At 41.1% G+C, this 27,993-nt stretch overlaps 1 long non-coding RNA gene across 1 annotated transcript in view; it reads left to right on the top strand.

Moving 5' to 3' along the window:
* LOC136060464 (uncharacterized) overlaps positions 1 to 20,227 on the top strand; it is a 29,267-nt gene extending 9,040 nt beyond the window's left edge. Inside the window, exon 3 of the long non-coding RNA XR_010623363.1 lies at positions 20,101 to 20,227. This is a non-coding gene — a long non-coding RNA (uncharacterized LOC136060464). The remainder of the gene's footprint in view (positions 1 to 20,100) is intronic.
* Positions 20,228 to 27,993: the final 7,766 nt, after the last annotated feature.

Below are 27,993 nucleotides of genomic sequence, written 5' to 3' on the forward strand. Positions count from 1 at the left end.
CCAACAAGAACAGCATTCAGAAAACTCTGATATTGTGAAACTGGCTCACATTTGCTTCATACTGTGGCTAATTGATTAAGCAGCACCTTAGAGGTTTTTTTTTTCTTCCTTCCCCATTTCACATTATCAAATCGATTATTTTACTTTGAGAAAAAGCTTGTATTTCACAGGTGACTTTGTCTTCAGCAAACAGGTTTTTGTCTCATCTTTTTGAGTAAAAAGTGTTGCATTATTTACAATCAGAAGTTTACCAGAACAATTCTAGTTTAAATCAAATTGTAGCAAAAATGCTTTTGTGACCTGGAAATTGAGTGCTGCCATGCATGGAACAGCTTCAGCTAAGGCAGACGACTGGGAACTGGAAGAAAATGTGCCAAAGAATGAGGTCATGGCAGAGTTCTGTCATCCACAGCCATGGTCTTTGTTGCAGGAATGCCAGGATTAACTCATTTATTTCTAATGCAGTTGGGCTGCATTTATCTTTGTGTGTGTTTGCATGCAATGAAGCCAGGGTAAAGTCTTCTGTTTCTGAATTAAGCACCAAATTCACATCCAGGGTACATCTGGGTGGTCTATGTTGAGTGCTTCCAGGAATGCTATAGCCAAAGCTACTGAACCTTCTCATGCTGCTCCTACACTCCAAAGATGAGACACCAGATTTTCTATCCGTGAAAGCTCTGGGCATCTGGAGGGCAAGGACTGCACCCTATTAGAGAGAGGACTGTGGCTGAGGAGCAGGAGACGAAGCATAGCTCGGCAAAACGAAGCTGCCCCAAAGCTGGGCAGCAGCCATGAACCCCACACAGTGCCCACCACAATCCTTACCTTGAGAACCAGAGGAGGAGCACAAGGACGTGAGTCCTGGGGAAGGAAGGCCTACATTTGTCAAGCAGCCTTGGGAAAAGACACACAACAGCGACCAGACTTCTTCTGGAGCTGCAGTTTTTGTCAGACATCACATCAACGCTTGACTGTGAGCTCTCTTGCAAGTGGGCAGGTTGTTCCACAAACGTTCTGTGCTGTGTTATAATGTATTTGTGACTTTCATTACTATGTTCAGCAATGAGTTCAGTGCACCTGCAAGATAAATTAGATCTTTCCATCATCCGGCATTATGGAAAGCTGTTTTGCTGACACAATGCAGGGAATGGAAACTTGTCTGTCTGCAGGTTTGAGGGCCCAGACTACAGTCAGATCAGTGGTGCTGTAACTGGCATGCTATTATATGGTGCTAGGGGAGATGAATGATGGCTATGTTTGGGCAAATAGTTTCCATAGTTTGAGAGAGAAAAGCAGTTTGTTACTAATTCAAATTTTGTAATTCAGAAGTACTCTGTAGGTTTAGATGAAAGGCGTGTTGATGTACGTTTGGGTTTGGTGAGCATCTGAATGGAAAAGGTTTTATGGTCATCTTGGCCTAATAGGCTCACCTAATAAAACTGCTCACAAGTAATCTACAAGTTTTGGGGTGATTTCAGTCACTGTTTTGTAGCTCATATATATATTTTTAAATTACGATCTAATTACATGTACAGCAATAGTCCAAGAGATGGCTTGCGTGTCATTAGGGTCATACCCAAATGTTGCCAGTGTTAGATGAAACTCCAGAAGCCTGAGCCAATGAAAGAGACAATTTTTCCTTCCTCCTTCTATTTTTCACTCTTTTCCTCATAAATGTGACTAAAAATAATGTGCCCTGCTTGCCTCATTTGCTAAGTAAAACATGTGTACCTGCTTGTTAAACTGTAATTTTAGCTTCTTTTTGATTGATAGCTCAAGTAGGAAAGGTTTGAATTTTCATCTTGTGCAGACATATTCAAATTATGTGGCAAGTCTGTCGGATGCATTGTTTTTGTGCAGACTGGAGCTTCCCAGATGACTGAAAAAAGTTTAAATGAACTTAATGAATTTTAATTTCTTTCTTTATTTCCCTCTTTTTCGTTTTTATCTAGTGCTTTAACAAGGTCAATAAAGCACTTGGTGTTTTGAAATGGTGAGTGCATACCTCCTGAGTGAACTGCAGCCAAAGCTGCAGCGGCAGCTCTTTCTACATGCTGTTCATTGGCTTAGGGGCTGCTAGGCACCGCTGGCTTGGGCCCAGGGCAGTGCCTGTGTGTAGCTGCATGCGAGTGAGGTGCTGAGGTGAAGTGGCTAGAGAAATGCTGCCACTAAAGCACCATAGGGTGATATGAGAGCCCTAAAAATATAATCATGCTAGTGTCTTGTCCAAATGTATGCTCCAGAGCTTCATGTTCACTGAAGCAAAGATTGCTTTTTGTTGTGGTTTGGTTTTCTGTTTTTCATGTCTTCATACCTACTTGCAGCTGGTAGATTCAGAGCTCTGCCTGTTCCCTAGTCCCTGCAGGGGCTGGATGCACAGCCAACCTTATGCTAGATGAACTTAGTGATGTTTTCCAGCCTTAATGATTCTGTGCTTCTATGCACTAGTGCCTGTTGTGAGCTGGCACGCTGAGCGGGGAAGGTACCAATGTGACTGACTGTTTCCAGTGAAGCACCAATGCTTCTGAGACTAATGGTGATTATTCTTTGTAGAAGTGACAAGGATGGGTTTTTGGAGCAGAGTGCCTGGAGATGAATTCAATCTGGTGTGGGAGGTTGTTCTGGTCTGAATTCCTTCTTTGTAGGAAGACTAAGAAAAAGGAGAGAAAGGAAAGATGGAAGCCAAGTGATCCAGGTTGAGTCCAAAGCCACTTCTTGCTTATGGGTACTTCTGAAAAACTAGTTTGGAGCAACACCGGCAGGATAAAGGTGACCCTGCTGAACCAAATCAGTGCCCTGTAGGTGGCTGAGACAAGAAACAAATGTTTGCAGAACGTGTACAACCATTCAATAACCACAGGTTTTAGCCTCAGCATATGGACCAGTGAGCAATGGATCCACACTCCATCAACACATTTCATCTCCTGAATTCAATGAAAATGTTTTGCGAACCACATCATTTTGTGGCAACAAGTACCAGGACTAATCCCACTCCCCATGTCAGGTAGTTGCACATTTATTAGTTCACTGTAAGGAAAATTACTTTCTTTGTCTTTTTTTTAGACTTGCTGCCAGACATTATTACTTGACATTCAGTGGTTATTTTACTACTGAAATGACTTCATGTTAAAGGTTTTAGATAAATTGGCTTTTCCACTGGAAGCTACTACTTTCCACCCAGCTCTGTTGGTGAGAAATCTCAATCTACTTCAGATAAAATTAGCTGGAAGACTATAACCTTTTGTTAGCAATGTGGGTAGTAATATCCTCAGATGGTAAAACCAGATTTGGAAGAGAACATCTGCCCAAGGCTCAGGCTGTGAAGGCCAGCTTAAAATGAAGTAAATTTTGAATGACTACCACTGAACTTGTGCAGTGGGACCTAAAGGAGTACCTCAGTGTTAGAAAAACCTGATCTGTTGTATCTTATTTTGGATTTGCTTTGGTTTTGTCCTCTTTGGGTATGTTTCTGTTCTGTGTGAAAAACCTTCAGTCTCTCTGGATACACGGATGTCTTCTTGTGTGTTTCTTTAGATGCAACAGTCATCCAAGTAACTAAATCCTGATAATAAGTGGGTGAAATCACAAGTTGGTTCACTTCCCTTCCTCTTTTGCCTTGTAATCAAAAAGATGAAGCCACTCCAGAAATGAAGAGGCTGTGCTACTGGTGGCATGCCATACCTGTGGTAAACACACATTTTAAATCACAGTTCTAGAGCCTATTTATGCAGCTAGATGTCGCGTGTTTAAAAATAATGAGTTTATTCAGAAAGAAAAATTCCCCCCAGAAGTGATTAATTAATGGAGGGAGACTCATTCTCAGTGTAACAGCCAGCTAGAATTATTCCAGGTGTTCTCTTGAAGTCAATTACCTGTTGGAAAATCTGTACACACCACCAAGTTGATCCAAGATGCACAGCTAGAAATAACGAAGCAATGGTATATAGCAAGAAACAGTAAATTTTTCATAACTGCTTGTCCTTCTAATTGTAACACATCAGTAAGATTCTAAGACAGCAATCTGTTTTTTGAAGTTTAAAGTTAAAATAGAGTTTAAAGTTAAAAAAGAGGCACACAGTGGCTCTTCTGACCGCTGACGTAGAGGTGTCATTTGTCTTTTGTTCAAAAAAGATCTGGGATCCACTACTTTCAAGACAATTTACATAGTATAATAGGTTGCTTTTTGCAAATGCATGCATGGATTTGTGAAAATGTGGGAGTGACAGTCTATAGGTGTGACTTGATATCATAGTTACTGACTCTTCAGCATGTTACCTCAGATTGAGTTTATCATGAAAGACAATAGCTGTATCATAGAGCATTCTAACAAAATTGCAATTGCTGCTGTTTAAGATAATCACTGCAGTTGTGAAACACAGGTAGACACTGTGTGGCTCTACTGCAAAAGCCTCTGTTGTGGTTTTTTCCTGGTCCTTCAACTTGTACCCGCATGCAGGTGTGGGTGAACCATTGCCCAATGGACTGCCCCGCTGGGCTGGGGCTGCAGCCCATCTTCCCCCACAGTGCAGTTTGTTCTTTGCTCCCTTCTGTCAGAGTTTCATAATGGAGTTATAAAAACACATCTCATAGTGAAACTTGGCAAAGTGAGCCGAAAAATGATTTTTCCCTAGTAATTTTAAATGCATCAGCTCAGTCAGTGTTAAAGATATTCTAAGAAACAGAAGATGGGAGAATAACAGTATTTAAAAAGCGTGATGTCTCAGGTTGATTCTGATGGGAAGATGTCATTTGTCTTTTGACTATAAAAAGATCTGAGATCCAATAATTTCAAAATATTAATGAAATGCTACATAAGCATCCAGTGAATATACTGACTGGGGCTGAGGCTGCTCTTTTCCAGTAGTTTCATAACATGTCTTGCCTAGTAAAAGAAACGATATCTAATTGCAGGTATTTATACAGTTGATGGACCAGATAAGGCTTTGTTGCGTTTGTTCTTGTCTCTGAAGTAAACTGAACACATTTTGTAAAATTTTTTAATTATGTATTTACTCGAGGATCTTTTCTGATCTTCACGGTAAGTATTACAACTTAATATTGTAGTAGAAAAAGATGTATTTTTTTCTTTTCTTTTCTTTTTTTTTTTTTTTTTTACCTTTTAGTTTCCACAAACAAAGCTATGATTAACCATGCAATGTCATGGTTTGCCTTTCCACTTACAAAGATAAAATCCATGTTAGCTGCATAGGAACTTTCAATTGTTTGGAAGGGGTTTCATTGGTTTGCATTGTAAGTTTATTTGAAAGGCATTCAAAATATTTAATGTATTATTGTGTTGTGTTTTTTATTTTCAAATGTACTGACATAATTATTTTTGGAGGAGAGATATCCTGCAGTTGTAAAGCATCAAGTAAAGACTCTCTCTAAGTGTGTGTGTGGCCAGGGAAAATGAGGTGAAAAGGTGCCATAGAGGGCGAAGTGGCTGAGAGGCATTTGTAGTTTAGAAAAGCAAGAGGTGGGATCCTGTGGGGTCCAGGCTGCCAGTGAGGCAGTACAGGGAAAAAATAGAAACTGAGGAACCACTGTACATATTTAATGTCTTCTGAGGTCCAAACTCCACACCTGTAGAGGAAGCACGGAATAATTTCCTTCTCTGCTGTGGAATTACACTTGTTTCATGCATGTTCTAAGATCAGAATGCAATGCTGTGTAACAAAGATGTTTGTTTTGGGGTATTTTTAGCTTGTGTGAAAAATCTGTGTCAGTTTTTTTGCTTTCTGTTTGTGCCTGCAAAACTGGAAAAGCCTAAGATCCTACTGATTCATGCTGCTGTGAGGCACAGCAGCATTTGTTGATATTCTGAGGAGGGGGAACCGAAACAATCATATATTCCAGAGCAAACATGCTTAATGAATCCACATGCACTGTTTTTCCTCCAGTAGATATCCACTGCAACATAATGGATTGTTACATCATGCAAAAATAACTGAAAACCATAAAATGTATGTTTTCTGCAGTGTCAAATGAGACAATGGCAAATGCCATTTACGGTGCTCCATTTTAATGTTTTCTTGACTTGTACCTGATGACAAGGTAAGGACTTGGGAAATGGCAGAGATTTCCCTCTGTTTCATCTGTCCAATATTTTGGTGTTGTTTGAAAGAAATTTTCTCAGGCAGATGTTATTTGTTGGCAGCCATGCTGTTCTTAAAATACCCCAAAAATATACAATGAAGAACAGCAGTGAAAATAAGACTAAGGAATACATTTGAAAATATATTGTGTTATTTTTAACTGCTTTTCCAAAAGGGCTGTGTTTTTAATATAATCTGCTCTGCTGGAGCATCTCTCAGATGGGAACTTCAAAATGCAGTAGGCAGATTGTTTCAACATGTCTGTGGTATAGGTAAGTCCTATTAACTCCACTTTACAGAGGGAGAAATCTGAACATCAGAGAGCTGAGGGCACTGTTTTCCAGCTTTGGTGTTACTAAATGGCTGTCAGAACTAAGAGCAGTGTATTAAATTTCACCCCTTAAGTCCAATTTAGTTCTCTGCCTTTCCAGCAGGAGGTTTATTAGAACTTCAGCTTTTTCATTTACAGGTTATAAAATGAGCAAAGACAGGGATGAATTTGAGATACGGCCAGTCACTCTTGAGATGAACAATGTATCTCAGAAGTTAATTGTAAGCCCCTAAATTAAAGTGTGTAATAAATATGTCAGACTGGAAGTAGCCTTCTCTCTTAAAGTTCCTCAGCTTGAAACTGTTTAACCGACCAGCACATCTCTTGTCTAAGTTCACAATGTGCGGGCAAATTCTCACTAACTTATGGCCTTAATAATGTTAGCGTTTTGTTGTGTTGTTGAATTGCTATTGTTTCAAATTTTTTTTGATCACATGTATGCTAGGTATTGATTACTGGGGATCTGTGGTCAGCAGCGTTGCTTCATCCAGTGTCTGTGACAGGAACTTGAAAAAATACAGAAGTCTAATAAGAAAGTTATGTTCACAATGAAAACAGATACCTAAAGGCGCAGCAGTGTATGAAGGATAAAAGTCTAAAAGCAATTTTCAGTTCTCTGAATAAATGCTCTTGCTGGTATGGAATACATATTGAGGTGGGGCTTGCTTAATGAGTTGGAGATGTACCTTAATGGTCTTTTGTTAGGTTCTCCATTGCTTGAAAGAGGCAAGGACTTTGCTGTATTTACGACAACTTCATTCTGGATGAACTTGGAACTACAAACTAACTCACCACTGCCAGTGGTGCCAGCCACCTCCAGTGAGAGGAGTGTGGAGGCTCTCCTGACATGGAGATATTCATTCCTTTCTATTTGGCAAGAGTATCTGCAAAACAAATTTTGATACCACGGCGCCATCCCCAAAGGGCTGGAGTGGACAGAGACACTTGCACTTTGAGAATCTTCAACAGTAGTTCTTAATGAGGGGCAGAATTAGAGACAAAGAAAAGAGCCCTTGTCTTTCCCTGCTTCTATTTCTTAATTTTCATTTAACATGCATGAAAAGCTGGGAGTAGCTACTCTTTGGAATCATCCTTTGCTCTCACAAGAATTACTAAATCTTAGTCTTTGTATAAAATCAGCTATGTTAGTAATTATTGTCTTTGCCCATACTTCACTTTTCTGTACAGATAAACAGAGAAGCTGGGTGTCAGGACATGGCAGCTTTGAGTGTTTGCTCTCTGGTATCGGATGTCTAAAACCAAAACTCAATGGGTGGCAAGTTACTGGGAGGCACTGCCACTTCATTAGATGTTCATAGAATCACCAAGATTGGAAAAGACCTCCAAGGTGATCTAGTCCAACCATCCACCTACCATCAATATTTCCTCACTAAACTGTGTCCCTTAGCACATCATGTAAATGTTCTTGAGCTTCTGAGGAGACAAATGAAATAAGTAATTTAGTTTTGATGTCTAATCTCTTTTATGTGACTAGGTCTCTCCAGCACTTTTTTCAAGCTGTGTAGTTCATTTCAAAGTACGTTACTGCAAAGACACCAGAAACATGCAGGAGAGCATTAGCTCGTTAGTACCACCAGGAGAAAGTAAAAGAATTAGCAAATTCTGTGATGGTCAGCCACAGCTAAAATACACACTGTCTCTTTGGATCTAGATGTGCTGCTAGCACCAAAACTGCAATAATATAACCTTTCAAAAACGTATGTTTCACGAATGGAAAAATGAACTAAAGAGGCAGCTGGTGAAGATTTCAAGAAACTGTGCTGCTTGATTAAACAGTAACTTCATGTAAACGTAGTACGTGTGAGCAGGGACTGCAAGCACAGAGGCTGCAATGCACCTCTGACAATGGCAGACAAATGCCAGCTCTGTCCATGTGCATGGCAAGTTACCAAAAGTTCAGTAAACTCCTGTGCTCAGAAAGCTTTGTGCCAGAAAGAAAAAATGAGCTGAGAAGTACTAATGGTGATAACAGCATTCAATGAGGCAAGTGTAATGCCTCGATTGATCCTGGCCTGCAGCACTAGCGCTGCTTGGCAGAATTTGGTGCAGGGGGATCTTCTCAGAAGTTCATTCTGACTCTCAAGCTGATCTGGAGCTAAAACAGGGTGGGTTTTTTTTGTGTGTTTGTTTTTTGTTTTTAATTGACAGTCACATTTGCACAGTACAAGTGAGATGAGTACCTCAGAACAATTACCCATGAGAATTAGTAGTCTGGGGAAGGGTTCCCTAGTCATCTATAAAACCTCTGAGTAAATTTGTGCTCTTCTGACTTGCTGTCAAGAGACCTGGGCAATGCTGAGCTTTGTGCTTCTCTTGGTGGCAAGCTGGTAGGAACCAGAGAACAGCAAATATTGTTCCACTTGTGTCAACAGGAAAACAAATGCAAAACTGGCTTGGGAAGATCAGATTTCATTTTCAGAATAAGCATTTGTTGTATTCTTTCTGCTCTCAACTCAACTCTATGTGTTGATGTGAAGCAGCTTAAATCCCTGCTCCTGCAGCTTCTGTCTGTAAGATTGACTTGTCTGCTGACAAGTCAGTTCCTCTGGGACGTGCAGAGTCTGGGCAGGCATCACACACATTTCTTCTTTTTCTGACCCACAAGGCCATCTCTCAAGCCATTTTATGCAACTTCTTTGGGCCACACTTTTCTTTTTGTTGTTTGGATGCTCTAGAAAGCACTCTGCAGGGCTGGGGCATTTCTGAAGATGGTCTGTAGCTCAAGCATGCAGATTCAGTATGCTTCACTGCATCTTTTGGAGAAATCTCTGTGAGTTACTGTGAGACCATTATTACTTTGGTTAGGCAAAAGTAAAATATAATCAGAAGTATTTATTTACAGCATACACAATAGGCAAAACAGTCGCAGATATTCATATGAGAATAGAATTGAATAGTTCAATTGAAAAGTCTAGTAAAGAGCATCGAGTCCAACAGCAACTTAGGTAGATAAATATGCACATGGGCTTGGACCTCTGAGATCTCATCTTGCTGTGCCCCCCGAGTGGTGCCCTCCTGACAGGCCCATTCCTGGGAACTTTGCCACCTCCTCCATAGTGGTCTTGGACATGCTAGTGAGGTTGCACAGTGGTAGGGGCTAGGCTATCCATTCATGCTGAGACTTGCCTTTAGTTTTTGCTGCTGGGAGGTTGTCTTTCACTGGATTGCTTCTTTTCCCTTGTGAATTGTGAGGCTGCACGAATGCTTGAGCTGACACCAGCAAAAGGGCAGGTGCAAGCAGGATGGAAGAGCAATTCTATCCTGGCTTAACATCTCTCTGAAATTATGGCCTCACTGCCCCAAGCACCTTCTCATTTGAGCCAAATATTTGATGTCTTCTGTTTTGTCTACAGGGACACTTGATGCAGTTTTCTAAGCAAGTTAAGTATATGTAATTGCTGATTGGCTTTTGATGGAACAGACGTGATAGTGATTTGCCACTTAGGAGCACTTTTCTGTCCAGGAATACAGTGATAGATGGAAATCTCAGAGGTGTGGGAACCAGTTGCAGGATGAGGTTCAAGGCAAATTTTAAGCTTGAACTCTCTGCTTAACCCTGGAGACCTTCCTCTCTAAACATGTGACAACTGTTGGCAGCTGCCTCAGTGTTACAGTGCTTCTTGCCCAGCAGCAAAGGAGCATACGTGTACAGATACAGTCACAAAGTCCCTGCAAGAAAGAAATTACACTTCACCATGTAAAATTTAAATGCTTCTAATCTGACTAGCATGCAGAATCATAGAATTGTTTGAGTTGGAAAGGACCTTTACAGGTCATCTTGTCCAACCCCCTGCAATGAACCTACAGCTACATCAGGATGCTCAGAAGGTTTTTATTTACCTTTCCATGGGCTATTGAAATTGCATGGGTTACTATATCCTGCTCTTCGGAAATTCTAGTAAACTTGATTTAGTTGTTTCCATAAAGACAGTACTCCCTATCATCAAAGACAAGGTTGGCCAGTGAAACCTAGAGAACTATGCTCTAGGAACACACATTTTTGAAACTAAAAGGTGAAAAAATATTACTATTTTAGTTTTAGGTTTAGTGGGGAAGTATTGGTGGTAGATGGACAGTTGGACTAGATGATCCTGGAGGTCTTTTCCAATCTCAGTGATTCTGTGGTTCCCTCTAACTCCACATAAAATGATGGACCACAGTAAGGTTTGATGAGAAACAAAGGTGTCCATCATTTTGTTTCAAACATGCTGCATTTATAGAATGCCACAGGAAAGATTTGGAGAGTAACACTGCTGGAACAATGGCCCTTGGGCAGCTTGTAAAGGTTCACAGCAAAACAGCAGGTGTATATACGTCCCAATTTTTCTAGATCAAGCTGGGGTGATGGCTGTGTATGAAGCAGTGTGAATCAGAATTACAAATCAACAATAAACTCTTAACACAACTTAGATGCACAGGGAGAAAAAATACATCTCATTGACATGTGTTTTTTGAGTGATTAGGAAAATAAATGAGTTACCTGGGACAACTGAAATGGAAGAAAGTGTTTCAGGAGAACCAGTTTCACCTGAAAGTGCACAGCCCAAAGCACAGATCAGCTTGGTGGCACTGCTGTAATGTCACTGCTGCCCCTGTCTGGGCAGAGCCCTGCTTTTGTGGATTTTAAAGGTTAATAAATTTCCAGTTACGTAACTTTTCCTATTTTAAACAAGTCAAAGTGAAAAGGGAAATGCTGTCCCAAAGGATGCAACTGGATAAATGAAATACTACAAAAATAAAATAAAATGGAGAAGTCACAGGGAATTAAATGCAAATTCTGGTAAATCCTCATTGCTGTAACAGAAAGAAGTGAGACTCAAACAAATGTTAAAAAAAATTTCTTCTTTCTTTGCAAAGGTTCAGCTAAGGAGTGACTCAGCCTTATGTAAGAGAAGTCTGGATGGGGAATAAATAAATGCGAGTCACTATAAAGAGTTTTCAGATTTTCTGTAGGGCTCTTTTCCTTACAGGGTCTTTGTACTGGGAAAGGGAAAAGAAAGGAGTGAAGGAAAGGGAAAGATTTGCATCAGAATTCCAGTGACTATAAATACAGATGAGATTATGCAAACCGCAAGAAAATGTCATTTGCCTCCCTTTGCATAAATGTGTGGAAAGGAGGTGGTAAGAGCACATACAAGGCGATCTTCACAGGAGAAGTGTAAGACTGTGGTTAAAAAAAAAAGACCAGACACGCTACAGACATGGGATCTGTGAAGAAACAAGAAGTAGGCAGTGATTTCCAGTAGCTCTAACCTTTCGGAAAATTATCTCTTCAGTTCAGCCTCTGATGCGTGAGGCGCGCAGCGATCATGTGTATGTGAGGATGCTGTTCCCTGGGCATGCATGCTTCTGCCAGGTCACCTTTGCACTCTGCTGGAATGGTCACCCATATCTGAACACTGGGTCGTAAAACTGATGCTCCCAGCCCAAGATTATTTTATGGAGTCAGAACAGACGCTCAGCCTCTCTTGACACCTGTTTATCTATATGGAAGCTTTAGAGAGTGTTATCTTCCCATTTCTGTTGGTTTAGTACTCTCCTAAAGCTCTTCAATTTTTCTTTTCCTTTCCAGTTCCCACATTTGGGGCTTGGAATATCTCCTTCTATTGGAAAACAGCCGTTGGCTTGGGTGACAGCTGAATCATTCTCTAAATTTTATTTTATTTTATTTTATTTTATTTTATTTTATTTTATTTTATTTTATTTTATTATTTTATTTTATTTTATTTTATTTTATTTTATTTTATTTTATTTTATTTTATTTTATTTATTTTATTTTATTATTTTATTTTATTTTATTTTATTTTATTTTATTTTATTTTATTTTATTTTATTTTATTTTATTTTATTTTTTTATTTTTTTATTTTAATTTTATTTTTTTAAAAAGAGCCCTTTAGACTCCATCCTGACTGTCCAACTGACAGAAATTTGTTCTGCTTGGATTGGGTGATTCCCATTTACTTTTATGTGGAATGTGATTAATTTAAAAATTACTTTTATGTCCTACATCGGATGCTAAGTTTGACTTGCTTTCCTTACTGAAACTAACAGCCTCTAGGAGTCAAATAACTGTTGCTTTTGTCCTTTATCCCCTCACAGATTAAAATGACGGTCCTTTTCTTGCAGGAGAACTGACTGTAGCTATGTTGAGCATTTCTCAGGATCAAACCTGCGCAGATCACCTCATATTAAAATTCCATGTCTGAAAGCAGCTCTGGAAAGGCAATGGAAAATCAATCTCTTCTGAGGAGGATAAACAACTAGCAACAAATGTAGGCAGGAAAGAGTAGCTGTTCTGAGCATCCTGCAACAGGCTTCACCCTTGGTTGGTTTCCGCTTGCTTTCTACCTCTTGAAGAAAAATGAAAATGTATCTAGAGAAATGTAGTTCCTAGAAAGAAGTTTGAATTCCAGATGGCTGATACCACCCAGGCACCAGCTGTGAGGAGGCAACAAAGTCTGCTTTAAAAAAGAAATTGGCAGTGCCAAGATGCTATTGCTGCACCTTGGGGTTTTGCTTCTGCTGCTCTCATCTTGTCTTTAGGGCCACACATGTTCAGGTTGTGTGTACAGTCCTTGGTATGAGACTCCTCCTCCTGATTACCATTGGAAAATGTAGCATGTACCAAAACAAATATTATCTTGTTAGAAGCAAAACCTTTGTCAAACAATACCAAGGAGCAATCAAAAGTCACCTGGGCACTGGAAATGCTTTCTATGAGGGCAGAAGCTCACAACTCTACAAGAGAATCCACAGTGATCTCTAGGAGGTGAGATGTTGCTTTATCCAGGTTTCTTCTCATTTTGAAGACCTGCAGTCATTGCTCTTTTATCTTTGCAAAATATGCTGAGCATGATGTAGCAGGATGTGATGACCTGTGAGTTTAGCTAGTGAGGCAGAGAAGGGATGTGCAGCAGCTAGGAGCTCTTTTTCCATGGTGCTTGTGTCCTGTGAATGTGTTCTGAGCAGTATGTATCAATATCTGCTAACATGGTTGGAGGTGAGTCCAATGTGTAAGCACACACTCCTATGCAGTCACATCTGTGATGGGTCTCTTGTGTCTTTAATAAACACTTCTCAGCGATAGGAAACCAGGTTCTGAATTACCAGATTTGCTAATTTTAGGTTGATCTGAGACTATTTCATGCTATCAAGCAGTCAAAAGCATAGGACCAACTCTGAAAGAGAGAAGGTGAAATGAATGGGACTGCAAGGTTCTCTTCCTGCTGTTACTGTCATTAAAAATGTTACTGTTTGAAAAAATGCACCTCCACTCCTTTCAGTTTATCTTAGAATGCCCCAAAAAATTAAGTTTGTGAAGAATTATATATCACCTGAAGTAGAAAATACCCTATTGGTCCATAGGGAAAGTTTTCATTGTTGTCTCCTAAATGGAATTATCATTTCAGTGTCTTTAAAGAAAAACTTTACCTTTCTGTTCTGACACAGTGCTGTTAATTTAGAAGCATTTGGAATTCTAACCCTTCTACTTCAAATTCAATGTTTCAGGCTAAGCCGAAGTAGTCTGCTTTTCCTTTTTTCATTGTTTAGGAAAAAAAAAATTTTTTGTTCTGACAGAACCAGTTCAGTTTCCCTCTTCCTTTGTTTGGAAACCTGAAGCTAAGAGTATTTGCCAGCTTTAAGTGAAAATGAATAAATATTCCTTAGACATTGGGTGAGATCTTTAACTGGATTTGAGCATTGTAATCTCACTGAACTCAAAGGAACCAGACTGATTTATACCAGATGGTTATCTGGACCTCCAAGGGGAATGTAATCAGCACTGGGGATTAAATTTGCCATTAATATACAATGATCTGTTTACATCAGCAGAATTACATCTGTGCTTCCTCACAGATAAATTTCTTCCAAGTTTCCACTACTAATGTTGTCATCCTTGCGCCGCGGGTTGTGCTTCAAACTGGTAACAGAAGACCAGGAGGATTTTGCTGGGGCAACGCTTCAGCCTTTGGACCCAACATTTACTCTGGTGTTTGTGCCATCCTGGATTTTAAACAGTTTGTCATCATCTGTTCATGTTGTGCTCACACCAAAGTATAACAGAATGAAGGGGAAAATAATTGCTTTCAATGTTTGCTTGGTTTTGGATGGGTGAACACAGTATTATGGAAATACGTATGTATGTATATGCACATGTGTATTATTGTCAAAGGAATGTTATACAATAGGGGTGTTTTGTATGGTAATCAGAAAGACTGCTAGTATGAACAAACTGGTAGGGAAAGACTCACTGAGCATGCACTCTCATAAGCAGGGAAACTGTTGCAGCTTGTAGGAGTACAAAAAACCTGATTTATGAGCACAGAGGAATTGAAGAATTTTGTTCTTAGTTTTTCTCCAGTGACTTTGACAGTTCCTCTGGGTTTGAGGAGATACAGATTTTCAGGCTGGCAGGGTGCAGTGGACTAGTTGCTCTCCAAAGCTGTCGCTGATCTCTGATTTGTATCTTCAGTATTTTCCTTTTTGGACTGATTAGTACCATTAAGCTCTTGCCTGTCCTGGCTCAGTATGCAGCTGACTGTTGTCTCTAAAGTGATTTGAAGAGGGCTTGTTCTACCTCTTTAGAATAGACTATGGTTCCTCTTCCTTCTTAACCCTGAGTGGGTGAGTTTTAAAACCCAGAGAGATGTTAGAGCTGTGCCTGGACCTTGTCCTGGTGTAGACATTCAGCATCATGTGCTTGTCTTGTACTTTTGTTAAGTATGTGTTTGTTGCAGGTGAAAGACTAGCTGTTGGATTGGTGGTACTGGTGAGAGTGGATCTTGCCTGTCATGAGTAGCATGAGCCTTTCTTCTACCATAGCATTCAGTCCTTTTCTGGATCAGTTATTTATATGCTTGATTTCAAATGATTAACGTGGTGAAAACTGTCTAGGATTTGTAATTTGCTATGAACAATTTAAACTAATTTTAGCAGGGTCATGTGAAACATGCTGACGGTTTTGGTTATCCATGAAGCAAGTACTATCACACTTGTCTTGCAGGGAGATCCTTATGTGAAAAGAATTAACTGGCATACAGCCAAATAAACAATATAGAAAAGTAGGTAACCATTTTTGGGGGGTAGATTTTATGTGAATAATTTGAAGCTGCACCGTTTAAAGACAATGGCAACTTTCTGAAGCACTCAACAAAAGCAAGGATTTGGAGTCTTGTTGCTTTTCCTGGAGTACTTCTGCTCCCTTATTTCTAGGGAACAGGAGAGAGAGCTAGCATAAGTATCTTTTTCATCCCCACTTTGAAAGTTTGTTTTCCATTTCCTCTTTTCTCTATACCTTCCTCTTCTACCGAGGAAACGGAATGCTGATACTTTACCAAGGCAAATCAGAGAGTAGAGGGCAAGTCTACAAGCTCTGGGATTATTTAATGTTAAGTTGTTATCAGAGTAAGCTTTTAAAAGAGTGCTTTCCTAACAGGTCAAACATATGAAGAATTTCGGACCGAATCTGTAAATCTCTGTAGGGAAATGTTGATGGTTTGCCTGAGATTTGTTTTATCTTCTGCCTACGAGAGCATATTGCTGGTATGCAAGTAGATACCTATCATATGGCCCTAGATAGCTGCTTTGTAGAGGAGTTCTACAGATCCTTGGGAGAGAAGTTGCATGTTGATTGTTCCAGATGACATCAATAAGCCTTGTAATTTGTTTGAGGGAGGTTGTTTTACTCATAAAATCATTTACACAGTTACTATTTTTCCGAATTCTGCAGCTATAATAGCAGTGTTAAGGGAGCCACATTGCTTCGTATTCACACTCTTTGCTTAGGCAAAGCATTTGCTGAGATGAAACATTGATATGAATCTGAAATAACTTTGTGGTGTTTTTTCATACTAACACTATTTTAGAGAAACTTCTGGAAGTGCTATCTTATGCTCCTTGCTTCTTTATCTTGCTTAAAGAATGAGAAGAGGACCATAGCAGAGGAGACAACACTGCTGAAGTAAAATGAAAAGCAGTTTTTTGGTGTGGGTGGATAGCTGTGGGTCTGCAGCACTAACATAGATATTGGATGAAAATGAGTTTTAGTCAGCCTTGTAAATACTGTCATAATTCCTGCAGCCCACATGGGGTCTTGACCTTGAATTTGGGAACAACTAGATCTGTGCTCAGTGAAAGGAAGTGTCTCATGCCTCCTGGGCCAGCCCTTCCATTGACTTGTAGGTGACCTGGCATAATTCACTGGGACTTTATGATGCAACACAGGCAGGGCTAGAAAACTCTCACTGCTCTCCCCGCAGCATGACAGACCTTCTCTGTCTGTGCAGTGACAAACCTTCTGTAGCCCAAGGGAGTAGGCACCATGGGTGAAGATGCTTCTCCTGAAACATCTGCCCTTTAGTCTTCTTAATGTTACCAGTTTACCAGTTGTGCTTGTGCTATAGATTCCCCCTGGGAAGGGAGGGATGTCTCCAGAGGTCTGGCACATCTCTGCCTCCCAAAGGAAGATCTGGATTGAGTGATGGCAGGTTCCACAGGAAACCATGGCAGTCACAGGAGGTTCCCAAACACCCGAGCTTGCTGTGCTGGAGGGCTATTGCAAGGGCTATGCAAGGTATGCATCCCCTGGACTCATCCTGCTGAGGTCAGGGGAAATTCTGCCCATGGCAGAAAGACTTTGTCTTGATGCATTTGAGAGTGGAAACATTGCACTGTTTTCTCCTTACAGGAACCCTGCCCTTATGCAGTGCTCTGCCATGTGTGCCAATTAACCTAACACTTGATTTTGACAGAGCTTTCTTGTTTGTACAAGTCCTGCTACCTTTCTGCTCAAAATGGCTAATTGCACAAAAGAGAGCTTTTTAAGCATTAGTAGGAGTTTTGAAGAAGATCTTGACAAAGAAACAAGAGTCCTTTAAATGTCTGCCTTCTTGCAGCAGTGAAGTCACAACCTTGGGAGTTATTTAAAGTAATATATTTTAATTGCATCTTCTAGTTGAGGGAAGCAGTATAATACCTGTATAATACCTTTCAAGGTGACCTTTGCACAGCTGTGTTGTCTGGACGAGCTGCAGTGTCACTGTTATTAAGGGCACTCATTGGAAAAACAGCATCACTCATGTTAGGTCTGTTGAATCCCTGTAGAGCTGCAGCACTTGGGAAGGTGTTGGTGTGCCTGTGCCAGGACACTGCAATCCTGTGGAAGGCACTGGTGAAGTTCCTATCCTGCTTTGATTAGTCAGGACTTCTCTGTGTGGTTTGTGGTGGAGGAGAGTAAGGGATGCACAGACAAGTGGGGGCTCCACTTCCCTTGCCTCATGCATGCTGAATACTGTGCTTCTTCCAGGCCTGTGGTCTTCAACCAGGAAGTCACTTACAATGTTCATGGGTGTAAAATCAAAGTCTTTTGCTCCAGAGTCTATCATGTGGTCTTAGAGACTGAGCTGGAGGTGGAGTTACCCCTCTCTATTAACAAGTTTTATATACTGAACCTACATCAGGGCTGATCTATGCCAGTGAAGGAACCTGGTTTTCCTCAGCTGCTGTTTTTTGCCAATTATTCATCTCTAGTTAAGGCTATGGAGAGGTAACCAAATGAGAACAGTGCATTCTCATACTTTGTACTTTCCTACAGAATATAAGAGTCAGCACCAGGCAAGTTTATGCAGGATCCTGGTGCTCTCTGACCGTGCTTCCAGCTGACAACTGCCATAGGAGCCTCCAGGAAGTGAGTTGGTAACTGAGGCTGGTTCCTACTGACTGGTATCCACCTTGGAGCCTCTACAGCTGGCAGCCTCAGCATCAGGCACGGCTCAGAGCTCCTGGGCTGAAGGAGCAGGAAAAACAAACAGCACTCACATAACAGGATGTGACTGCCTTGCTTCCATGATTCATATCCTGAGCTGCAATCCCCTGGACTGGTGCAGCCCAGCAGCCAGATCCTTGGCCCGCTGATTCCTCTTTGAGGTTCAGGAGGCATTCTGATATTACTGCTATTTCTAAGGAAACTACGTCTGGCCTGATTTTTCTGAAATTCCATCTCTTGGCTTTCTCTAGAGATGAAAATTTCTGCCTCATTGAGGGCTCTGAAAGGGGCTTTGTAGCACTGCCAATTTTACCTAGGATTTGGATGTAAAAGTCATTTAAAGCAGAGGCAGCCTCATCTCATAGCATTTCCTGTGGAGTTGATCTAAGCATTCATCAGGGAGAGATGTAGTGAAATTTCTGGTGAAAGGTTCATCTAGTATGTGCATTCACTTTGTGCAAACATCTCCTTTCCCCAATACCCTCTTTTCCCCTGAATTCTCATCTGTCTTTGGCATGTTCCATCTTCTGTATGGATAAGGAATTTTGTCAGGATGCTTTTGGGATGGGACACCTCTGGAAGCACCAGTTTTATGCTAGCCCACTGACACATCTTTTTTTTCACAGCATCTGGGTGTCAACCGGGTAGATCTGGGTTCTTTTTGAATGACCAGAAAAATCCCAGATGCTGGTACACAAACTTCTCTGCCATTCCCCTGATCTTCCCAAGTAATGGTCCCCACTATTTATGGCCCAGGGACCTCAGAAGGAGGAAGGTGCATGATACTTGCCACTGATGTCTATGAAAAATGAGTGCTTGTGGTATACTCACCATGTCAAAAGACAGCAGCTTTTATCTGGTCCATCACTACCAAAACTCAAGTTCTAAAACATGTCCATATGTCTGCAACCTGAGAAACTGAGAATTTATAAATCTCACTGAAAAAAGATAACATTATTGCCATCTTTCTTATTTTTTTTTCTCTTTAAAAAAGACAAAGCCCCTGCAGCTCCCAAGAGGTTTCTGTGCACCTGACAACAGTTTTTATAGCTCGTTTCCTTTCCCTAGCTAAGATTAGCTCCTGGTTTTCCTTTGTCTTATCCCACAGGCTGATCTCAAAACAAGTTAAGCTAGTTGTGTTTTCTTCCTGTCTGCATCAAATAGTTTATAATAATAAAGTTTTATACCAAATTGATGAGAAAAAATATCAAGGAGAAAAGCAAATTTCCTTTCTGAAGCTCTCCTGTCATTGAAATGCTCACAGCAGAAGGCTGGATGGAGCTGTTAACCCAGACCATAGACCATGCAAAGGCAGATCACATGATCTCTGTAGGGCTGTGGGGTCTGCCCAGACCCATGGAGAAGACTAGAGACCTGATAAGGTGATTATATCTGCAAAGCAATAACATGGGAAAATGTTTTGGGTAACAAAACCTGCAAGAATGCCGGTGTGATTGCACAGCAGGGGCTGAAAACAAGCCTGGAGCAGAGCAGCAGATCAAAAAAGACTTGAGCTCTCCCAGCAGTTTGCTATCTCAGATAATCTTTTTCTATGACATTAATTTCCTTGGACAGAGGATTAAGCACTTTTGAATGAATTACAGTGATTTTAGTTTCTGCTGTCCTTGCATATTACTGCAATTATCTGTGCAGTTTCTCAGTTGCCCTGCTGCCATCACAGAGCCCAAAAGGTTAATAATGGTTTGACTGAGAATTGCTAGGTCTGTTAAGTGTGTGAAGTATGTCAGTAGCCCATAGAATGGTACCTGTGATGTCTATATGGAATTAAAATCATAAACATGCACAAATAAGGTCTGGTCACCACTTAGCAGGAACATTTTGTTAAATTTTAGATGAAACTACTATTTATTTATTTTTTTCCCCACAGGGTAAATTCGCTTCTTCTAGAAGACCATTTAATGGACAAGGGAGTATCTTAAACATTACATGCTGCATTACTGAAGAAAAATGTGTCTAAACTGTGGACAAGGTGTGATAAACCAAGACAACATTCAGACATCCTGCCTGGGCTAAATAGGTAAAGCAATGAATTTTAATTCCAAAAGCAGAGATTGAGCAAAGGAGGGCTGTATTAATTTTTCTCATGCCATGATATACACCCTTTTCAGATTGCACCCCTTGAAAGCCCTACCACAATCTGCACCAGTGCAGTCCTGTCAGATCTTACTAGAGGGCCCTGTGTTAGTATTGCAGTAAGTCACTGCATCATGCTTGGTCCCAGCACATGAAGGGTGGCCCAGTTGTGCTGTCTGGAGGCCCTCAGCCCCAGGAGATGCTCTGACACTCACCAAGGGTTTCAAAGCTCTGCTAATTGACACTCTAAACCAATCAAATTTAACAAGAGTCTTTCCACTGACATCATGGCTGTGATTTATACCCTTAATACATAACGCATTGTTTTGAATGTGAGACTTAATGCCTTCATCAAGCCTGCAGCTTTCCAAGTCAAGTATGAATAAACAGAGAGAGAGAGAGAGAGAGGAGGGAAAAAAAAACACAAACCACAAGACAAGTTTAAGAGATTTCTGCGTATTTGTTAGAGGCAGATCTTGACTAATGCCAAGAAGCAGCGGGAAAGGGTGTCTTTTGTCTTGGAAATGGGAGTCCACAGGTCTCTTGCAGCCAGAACACCACATTGATGTGTTAACTCCTGCCCAAAGAGGAGCCTGAGCTTTGAGTGAAACTCCTGGACCAGTGAGAAGGTTAATGGACTCACCTTCACTGTCAGAAACCTTGCCTGCTTTCGTTAATTAAATCTGTCAGCCCCTCTATTTTCCATCTATTTTTAGTCTGGTTTTCTAGGGAACTGAGGCTTACACAGTCACAGTGGCTGTCTGTCCATCTGTTAGTTCCCCCCTTTCCTCCCCGTAACTTTCAAACTGTCAGCAAATTTCAGCCAATCTGGGAAGATGAAGAAGCATCTCGGAGACATTACAATGCTTATGAATTTCATGAGGACTGCTGGAAATTTGACAAAGACTTGATTAATGTCCCCTCAAGGCAAAGCTGTGATCGCTCAGCCATTGCCCTTTCTGTTTGTCCCGACTAGGCGATGTACAACAACCATCTGCCCCATCGACACGTGAGTGGCTTTAAAATCAGCTACAGCATGTGCTGCCCCTTACTCACCCCAAAGCAATGGGAAAGCAAAAGCTTTTGTGGGAGATGTGACTGGGGGCTTGCAAGGGATGTGAGGAACTGTGGGGTGTTGGATGGGAAACAGAAATAAGTGAGAGCGCTGTGGTGATGATGGCAATAAAGGAGGGAGCTAGAAGGTACTACACACAGTCTTTCAGGGATGCAGTTGTTTGAAGGTGTAGAAAACACTGGAAAAACTGGGAATGTTGTAGTGAGGGCTGAGGGGTGTGCAGTGATCCTGAAGCTGAAGGGAAAAGACACCAGGAAAAATGCAGGTTAAGGTCAGCTGTAGTACAAGGGGCATGGCAGCAATCTGTTAGACACTGAGTAATGTTATCTCAGCTGTTCACAGAACAACTCACTTTATCAAACCCTTTTTTTGGCAAGGTTAGAGTAGGGAATGATTGAACTTACTCAGAAAATATGTTCTCGTGATTTCTTTTGGGCTTTGCAATTATGCTGATAGAGATAGCAGCTCTTTTTCATGACACAGTATGGTCAGAAAACATACCTACCTCCTGGGTTACTCACACCACCCATTGGATTTCTTTGATTCCAGAAGTTCATTTTTCTTAAAAGGATGATTGTTTTGCTGTGCCCATGCCACTGAGACAGTGCTGCACTGATTAAATAGAGTTTTTATGAGTGTTCTTTGTACTGTGTGAGGAGGAGCTATGTGAAAGCTTACACTCACTTGGATGGCAGTCAACATGCCTTGGTAGATGAAGCATTGGCTGTCTGTGTATCATTAAGGAGCTCGAAGAGTCAATTCAGTCCAGACAGTAAACAATGAATTGCTGACCCTTTCAGCTCTGCTGGGGCTAAAAAATACCAGTGCACACATCTGAGCTCTGTCAGTGGAAACACACAAGGATTAGATTATTTTGGTGATGGTTGCGTTTTTATTGTGAATAATCTGATGGGAGCCTGATGGTGTCCAACACATCCATTCTTGCCTTGTGATTCTTTTGCTGTGTGAAATGTTGTTAGTTTTAATGACATAATTATCCTTTTTATATTCAGTTAAATGTGTGGGTTGGATTTTTTTCTTGTTCTTTTTTCTTTTCTCTTCCTTTTTTTTTTTTTTTTTTTTTTTTTTTTTTGAGTTATAATTGGTTTCCCTGAGAAGCAGCAGCTTTAATGCTTGGGTAGTTTTCTGAGAAGTTGGGGCCGAAAGAAGCTTTTGGGAAATGACAATTCTAGGTCCATGTTTTTTTATTTGGTATGCTTTATTTCAGTCTTTGTCTAAGCTGAAAACTCTTGTTGACTGACAGAAGATGCATTGATTCAGTGAAATTAAGCAATTTCAGGTCTCCCTCCAAAACAAAAACATACAAAGGACTTGTATATTGACTGAAAGTAAAGTTCTTTTCTAAATTTGTGCAAAGTACTTAAATGGAAAAAATGAACACCCTTACCCCCAGTCCCCAAGGCACTAATTGGCACTGACCTGAATTTTTTTTTGCTGAACTTTACTGGAAGCTTTTCTCAACAGAAAATTTTGTACTAGACACATGTGCTGTGCAAAAGAACAATATCCTACAAAACAGGAACAGTATAGGTTATTCTTTATCAAGGTGAGACTTACTTAGTCAGTGTGTTAGTCATCTTGAAAAACAGTAAAGGGGAGGTGGGAGGAAAAATGGTTATTGGTTTGTAAATGACCATGTAGTCTTCTCCATTGTCAGCCTAAGGCAGCCCTTGCCTGACTCTAAGATTACTTCAGCCACACAGATGCAGAAGGGCTCTGTAGTGGACTTATAAGTGTTATCCATGAAAACTTGTCACAAATCACACAAGTGGTTATCTTGAGAAGCTTAATACCTGTGATTATGTACTGATTCTGTTATATCCTCATTTTATGCCATCATTAGGAAACAACAGAGAATGACTTTCATGACCTTTACAGAGAGTTTGTGGTGGAGATGCATAGAGGCAGGGGCTCCCTCAGCACCAGTAGAAAGAAACTGTGATTTTTGCCTGTAGGTTACGGTATCATTCTGAAGCAAAAAAAAAATTAAAAAATAAAAAACCTGAGAAGATAGGTAGTTTGGAGAGCGTGAGAAAAGTCTTGTGTGTTCTGCCTGTGTGGGAAGTTTCATTATTGTACTGAGGTGGTAATGGTGATGACGGTGGTATCATGTCTCCCCCACGTTCCCTTACAGTAGATGCTGTGGAGCATCTTCCTCAAAATAAGGGGAAAAGGAACCATCACTTGTTTCGAGGTACTTTACCCGCCCAGTTTCTCCCAGCATCAAGCTATGCCAGGGCAGAGAAGCCAGGCCTTTACCACTTCTGGGAGACAGCAACTGGTTTCTCTTGAAGAAAGCCCTTAGCAGGTAGAAATGCCTATGTCTTGGCAGGTCCCTTAGTCTCTCCTCTCTCTTGTTTTTACAGTACTTTTGAGAATAATGTGTCTAAGCTAGTTTTGCCTGTCTCTTTCTTCTTCCAATCCTCTACTTTAGATGGAATGTTATTCCCAGCTGGAAAAGCTCATCTACTGGCACGGTCAGAGTTATAATTGGTTTGTATAGATTTAGTGCAACTAAAAAGAAGAAAGAAAAAAAAAAAGAGGGAAAGAGAAGAAAATTCCTTTTCCATTCCATACTTGTTATTTGTCAAGTTGTGTATGTTGTCAGTAAAGCTTTTGAGCAGTCAGGAGCAGTGTGGCCTCAAAAGACCATTGGTAGAAGTGAGGAGACACAGTGTCTGTGCTCTGGCCTGTGAGAAGTGTGCTACATAGTTTTCATTTTCTGCATGCATGATTAAAATTAAAGACCAAAAAAAAAAAAATCTTGGCTCTAGCAGTGGGAACTGCACAGATGTGAAATGAGTGGAGAGCTGATTTTTTTTTGCTGCTTTGTCACCACTTCCTGTGACCTGGGGACAGATTTGTCTCTGAGTTTTCTGCAGCACAGGCAAAGATACAAGTTATCTTTTTTAGAAATTATGGGAAAAAGTACAATGTTCAAGGTTTCATAATGTTCTTTCTGTGCCTTACTTTGGGTGGATCTAACAGCTTTTCAGAGTTCCAGATCCACTGGAGATTTTCTCCCTTCCTTCGAAGTTGACCTAATGATCTTAGAGATCTTTTCCCACCGTAATGATTCTATGCGGTGCTTTCTCAAAGCGTTCCTTGCAGCCTTTCCTAAAGCCAGGGAAGGTACACAGACACACCATGAGCCCTGTGTGTCGTGTGGATGAATGCACGAATGAACCCTACCTGTATTTGCATGCTCAATTTGGTCATGAGGTTCACGTGTCGTGGGATCACCATACAATCTTAAAATGGCTGAGATTGGAAGGCACCAAAAAGCTTATCTAGTTTCAACCTCCTGCCATGGGCAGGGTTGCCACCCACTAGGTATTCTATCTTCCTCCTTTGTCAGGGGCCTTACGCATGTGTGTGCATTGCCAGGTGATGTGATCAAACCTATATCAGCAATAAACACTTCCTGAAGAGGAAAGCATGCAGCTGGGCAAGGACAGTGCGTGTTCCTCAGCAATGCAGCTCTCTGCCAAGGGATGGAGAAAGTTGCTGGCTGAATATGCAGGTACTTCACATGGTGCCTCAACACAAGGTTACCAGGGTGAATAATTTCACTTCCAAAGAGCTACATTCACATTTTGGTTTTGGTCACAGAGGGAATTATGTTTAAAGGGTTTTAATCCCTTTGGAAGCTTTCCAGTCCCTGGGGATATCACTGCTTAATCTTGCCCCAGTACAGCTCAGGGTCATTCTTTCTCAGGATGGAGCTTGTTCGGGGACTTTCTTGGGGTTTTGGTTGCTTGCTTGCTTTTCAAGTGAGACTGTTTTTCAACTTAATTTGGAATGGTTTGTGAAAAGTGCGTGCTTTCAGAAGGCTATTGAGAGATTTTTGCACAGAATCAGAAAATGCATCACAGATAGGGAGCCAGGTGTGCAGTGGGGATTAGGAAGCATGAGGGACCCAAACTATAGTTGTTGTAAGACTTTCATAAGAATTTCCAAATTAAAATATTTTGCTGTTTATGTAAGTATCACATATTTCCTAGAGGAAGGAGGGAGGAAAGTTTCTGGCACTGTGGGTCCTTTTGCCTGTTCTCCCACACTGAGAGGCTTGATTACTCTTTGAAAAGGGAATTCACCCAGATACATAAGGAATGACACATGCATCAACCCTGTGTGGACCTTTACTTTTCAGCTACAGACTGTCCCACACTTGGTACGATGGGAACCTATTCAGTTCAGCTCCAATAGCAGTGTTGCACGTTACTGGCTTGTTAGGATGATCTGCCCAAAGCTTTAGGCAAGGGATAACATTTTTTAAGCAAGTATGGGGCATTAGAATGATGCCAGCAATAACAATCTGTAAATTACAGATGAGGTTCATTGAGTGAACAGTGTGTTATCTCTCTGAATGTTTAAATTTTTGCATTTTGGCAATTTCTTTACAGAAGACAAGAGCTGGACTGTCAGCACTGATTTTAGTTTTGCAGAGTTATGGCTTTCTATTTATAATGGAAATGAAAGAGATCCTGAAGGTAGAGTGTCTTGTCTGTGAGTTAAAAATCCACTCACACCTTCAGTGTTTGCTTTGATTTAAATGTTTTTCATGGTTGGTGAACGATAGCCCAAGAAGGAAGGAGCAAGTATCCCAGGTCTCATCAGTTTATTTGTGTTTCCTTCCTATTTGCAGACAAAAAGAAACATTTTGTGTGAATGGCTGTGAAGCTCTGTGGATAGCAAAGTGAGTCGTGATCTGTCGCTAAGGGAGTTTCACTTCTAGTACCCTTGATATTTATGTGGAGAGTCTGGCCCATCTTATTACAGAGCTCTGACCGAGTTTCCAGTTGCAGAGCTGCCCAGAGCTCCCAGTTGCAGGGGCTGTGTCATTGCAAATAAAAGCCAGGCAAGCTCAAGTCACTTAATAAGCATGATATGCTTCTTTTATTTAGTTCTCGATGTATATCTCTGGGCAACATTCAAACTCTCCAGTGCCTGCTAATTAGTTTGTTTTCTTATACTTCATTGAGATTTGGATTGGCACTAAGGCCCAAAAGGGAAGAAACTAGCTGTCAAAAAGTGAATGTCTATAACGAGCTTAAGGTGTGGATGGAAACCACATAGTTGTCACACAGCAGCTATGACATAAAAGATGCTATTGCTTCCATACCGTTTACCATAAGAGAGAGAGATATTTTTGGAGGGCAGAAGATGTGATTATGGGAGACAGCTAAATGGAAGCTGTCATTGTATGCTCCATGCACTGAAATGGAATAGTGTGCAGGAAAAAGGCTATTAGGAATATTTTAATAAATATCAACTACACGGTTGAATAGCAAAAATATATCAGCATTAGTAAAACATGGCTGGCTGGGCTGTGCAGCATTGCTCAGCTGGGGGAGCACAGGATTCAGAGTTGGTGGCAGAGGTTTTCCTCCTAGCCCCCAAACTAGCTTTCTCTAAAATCTTGGCAAGTCATATTTTCCTCTGATTTCATGCCCTTTGGACCAGGTATGATCAGTATGTGATAACAATATCATCAACAGCACTTCTAACTCCCAGACCAGTGTCAGATTCTGTTTATAAGTTATATTAGGACTGGGGATAGCTATGGTAAGTGAGGGATGGTAATCAATTGCCACTGGTTTCATGCTCCAGGCCCTTTGCAGGGATGGTAGACTTTGCAGCTCACGTAGAGACCAGGCTTCTAAATCCTGTGCCTGGGACTTGCCCTGCCTGCAGTTGTCCTACTTCTCCCTGCGCAGCAGGGTTCTGCCCATGCTCTTAGCCTAGAGCAAGGCTTCCACAGGCAACCATTAATACCTTGTTAACAAATTCTGGGATAACCACTCTGCAGCAAATTAGTTTTAATGCAGTTTGATGACCACAAAGAGAAATTCTAACATGTAGCATCTCTGTGCACACCAGCACTTCACCAGTGGGTACCTTCACTCTCCCTGCAAACAGTACACCTGGTGAGCTCCACCTGGCTGCTCTTGCATCATCTTATTTTCCTTGGAACACGTCAGGGTTTCAGTCACCCATGTCTTCAGAAGTGCCCTTGAAATTTTCAAGAAAAGTAAGTAAATTTGTACTTTAAATAGGTTACATCACCAAAATCAACTTGAACAATGAAGGAAGAGAAATAGTGTGCAACTAAGTAGTAGATGGTGAAGGACAGAGAAGAGGAGGCTGATGTACAGCTCATTCAGCCCCCGTGAGCCTCCTGGTTGTGCAGTGAAGGGCTGTGCTGTTCGTCAAGCTCAGGAACAGAAACCAACCCCTTGAGCCTCTCTGTAGCAGAGTTCCAGGGAGGTGGTGGCAGTCATGTGCGTGACAGACTTTTCCAGTCCCCCTTGTGTAAGCACAGAAATACCAGGCTATAATCTCTAGGCCTGCGCTGGAAATACAGCAACAGCCCTTTCCCGGGATGCAGTGGGAGGTGTGGGGGCTGCCTCCTGCTCCTTTTTAGCAAGAGAACATCTCTACAGCTCCCCATACCACCTTCTGCAAAATGACAACCAGCATATGACTTGGGTTTGAAATCCTTGCAGCTGATGGAAAAACAATTAAGATCTCATTAAAATTCTATGTAGGGAGCCAAGACAAGGAAGATAATGTCAGAGGAAAGGTGAT

The sequence above is a fragment of the Cyrtonyx montezumae genome, unplaced genomic scaffold, assembly GCF_038088225.1.
Source record: "Cyrtonyx montezumae isolate F1298 unplaced genomic scaffold, pur_monq_1.0 scaffold_0, whole genome shotgun sequence".
NCBI classification, from domain to species: domain Eukaryota; kingdom Metazoa; phylum Chordata; class Aves; order Galliformes; family Odontophoridae; genus Cyrtonyx; species Cyrtonyx montezumae.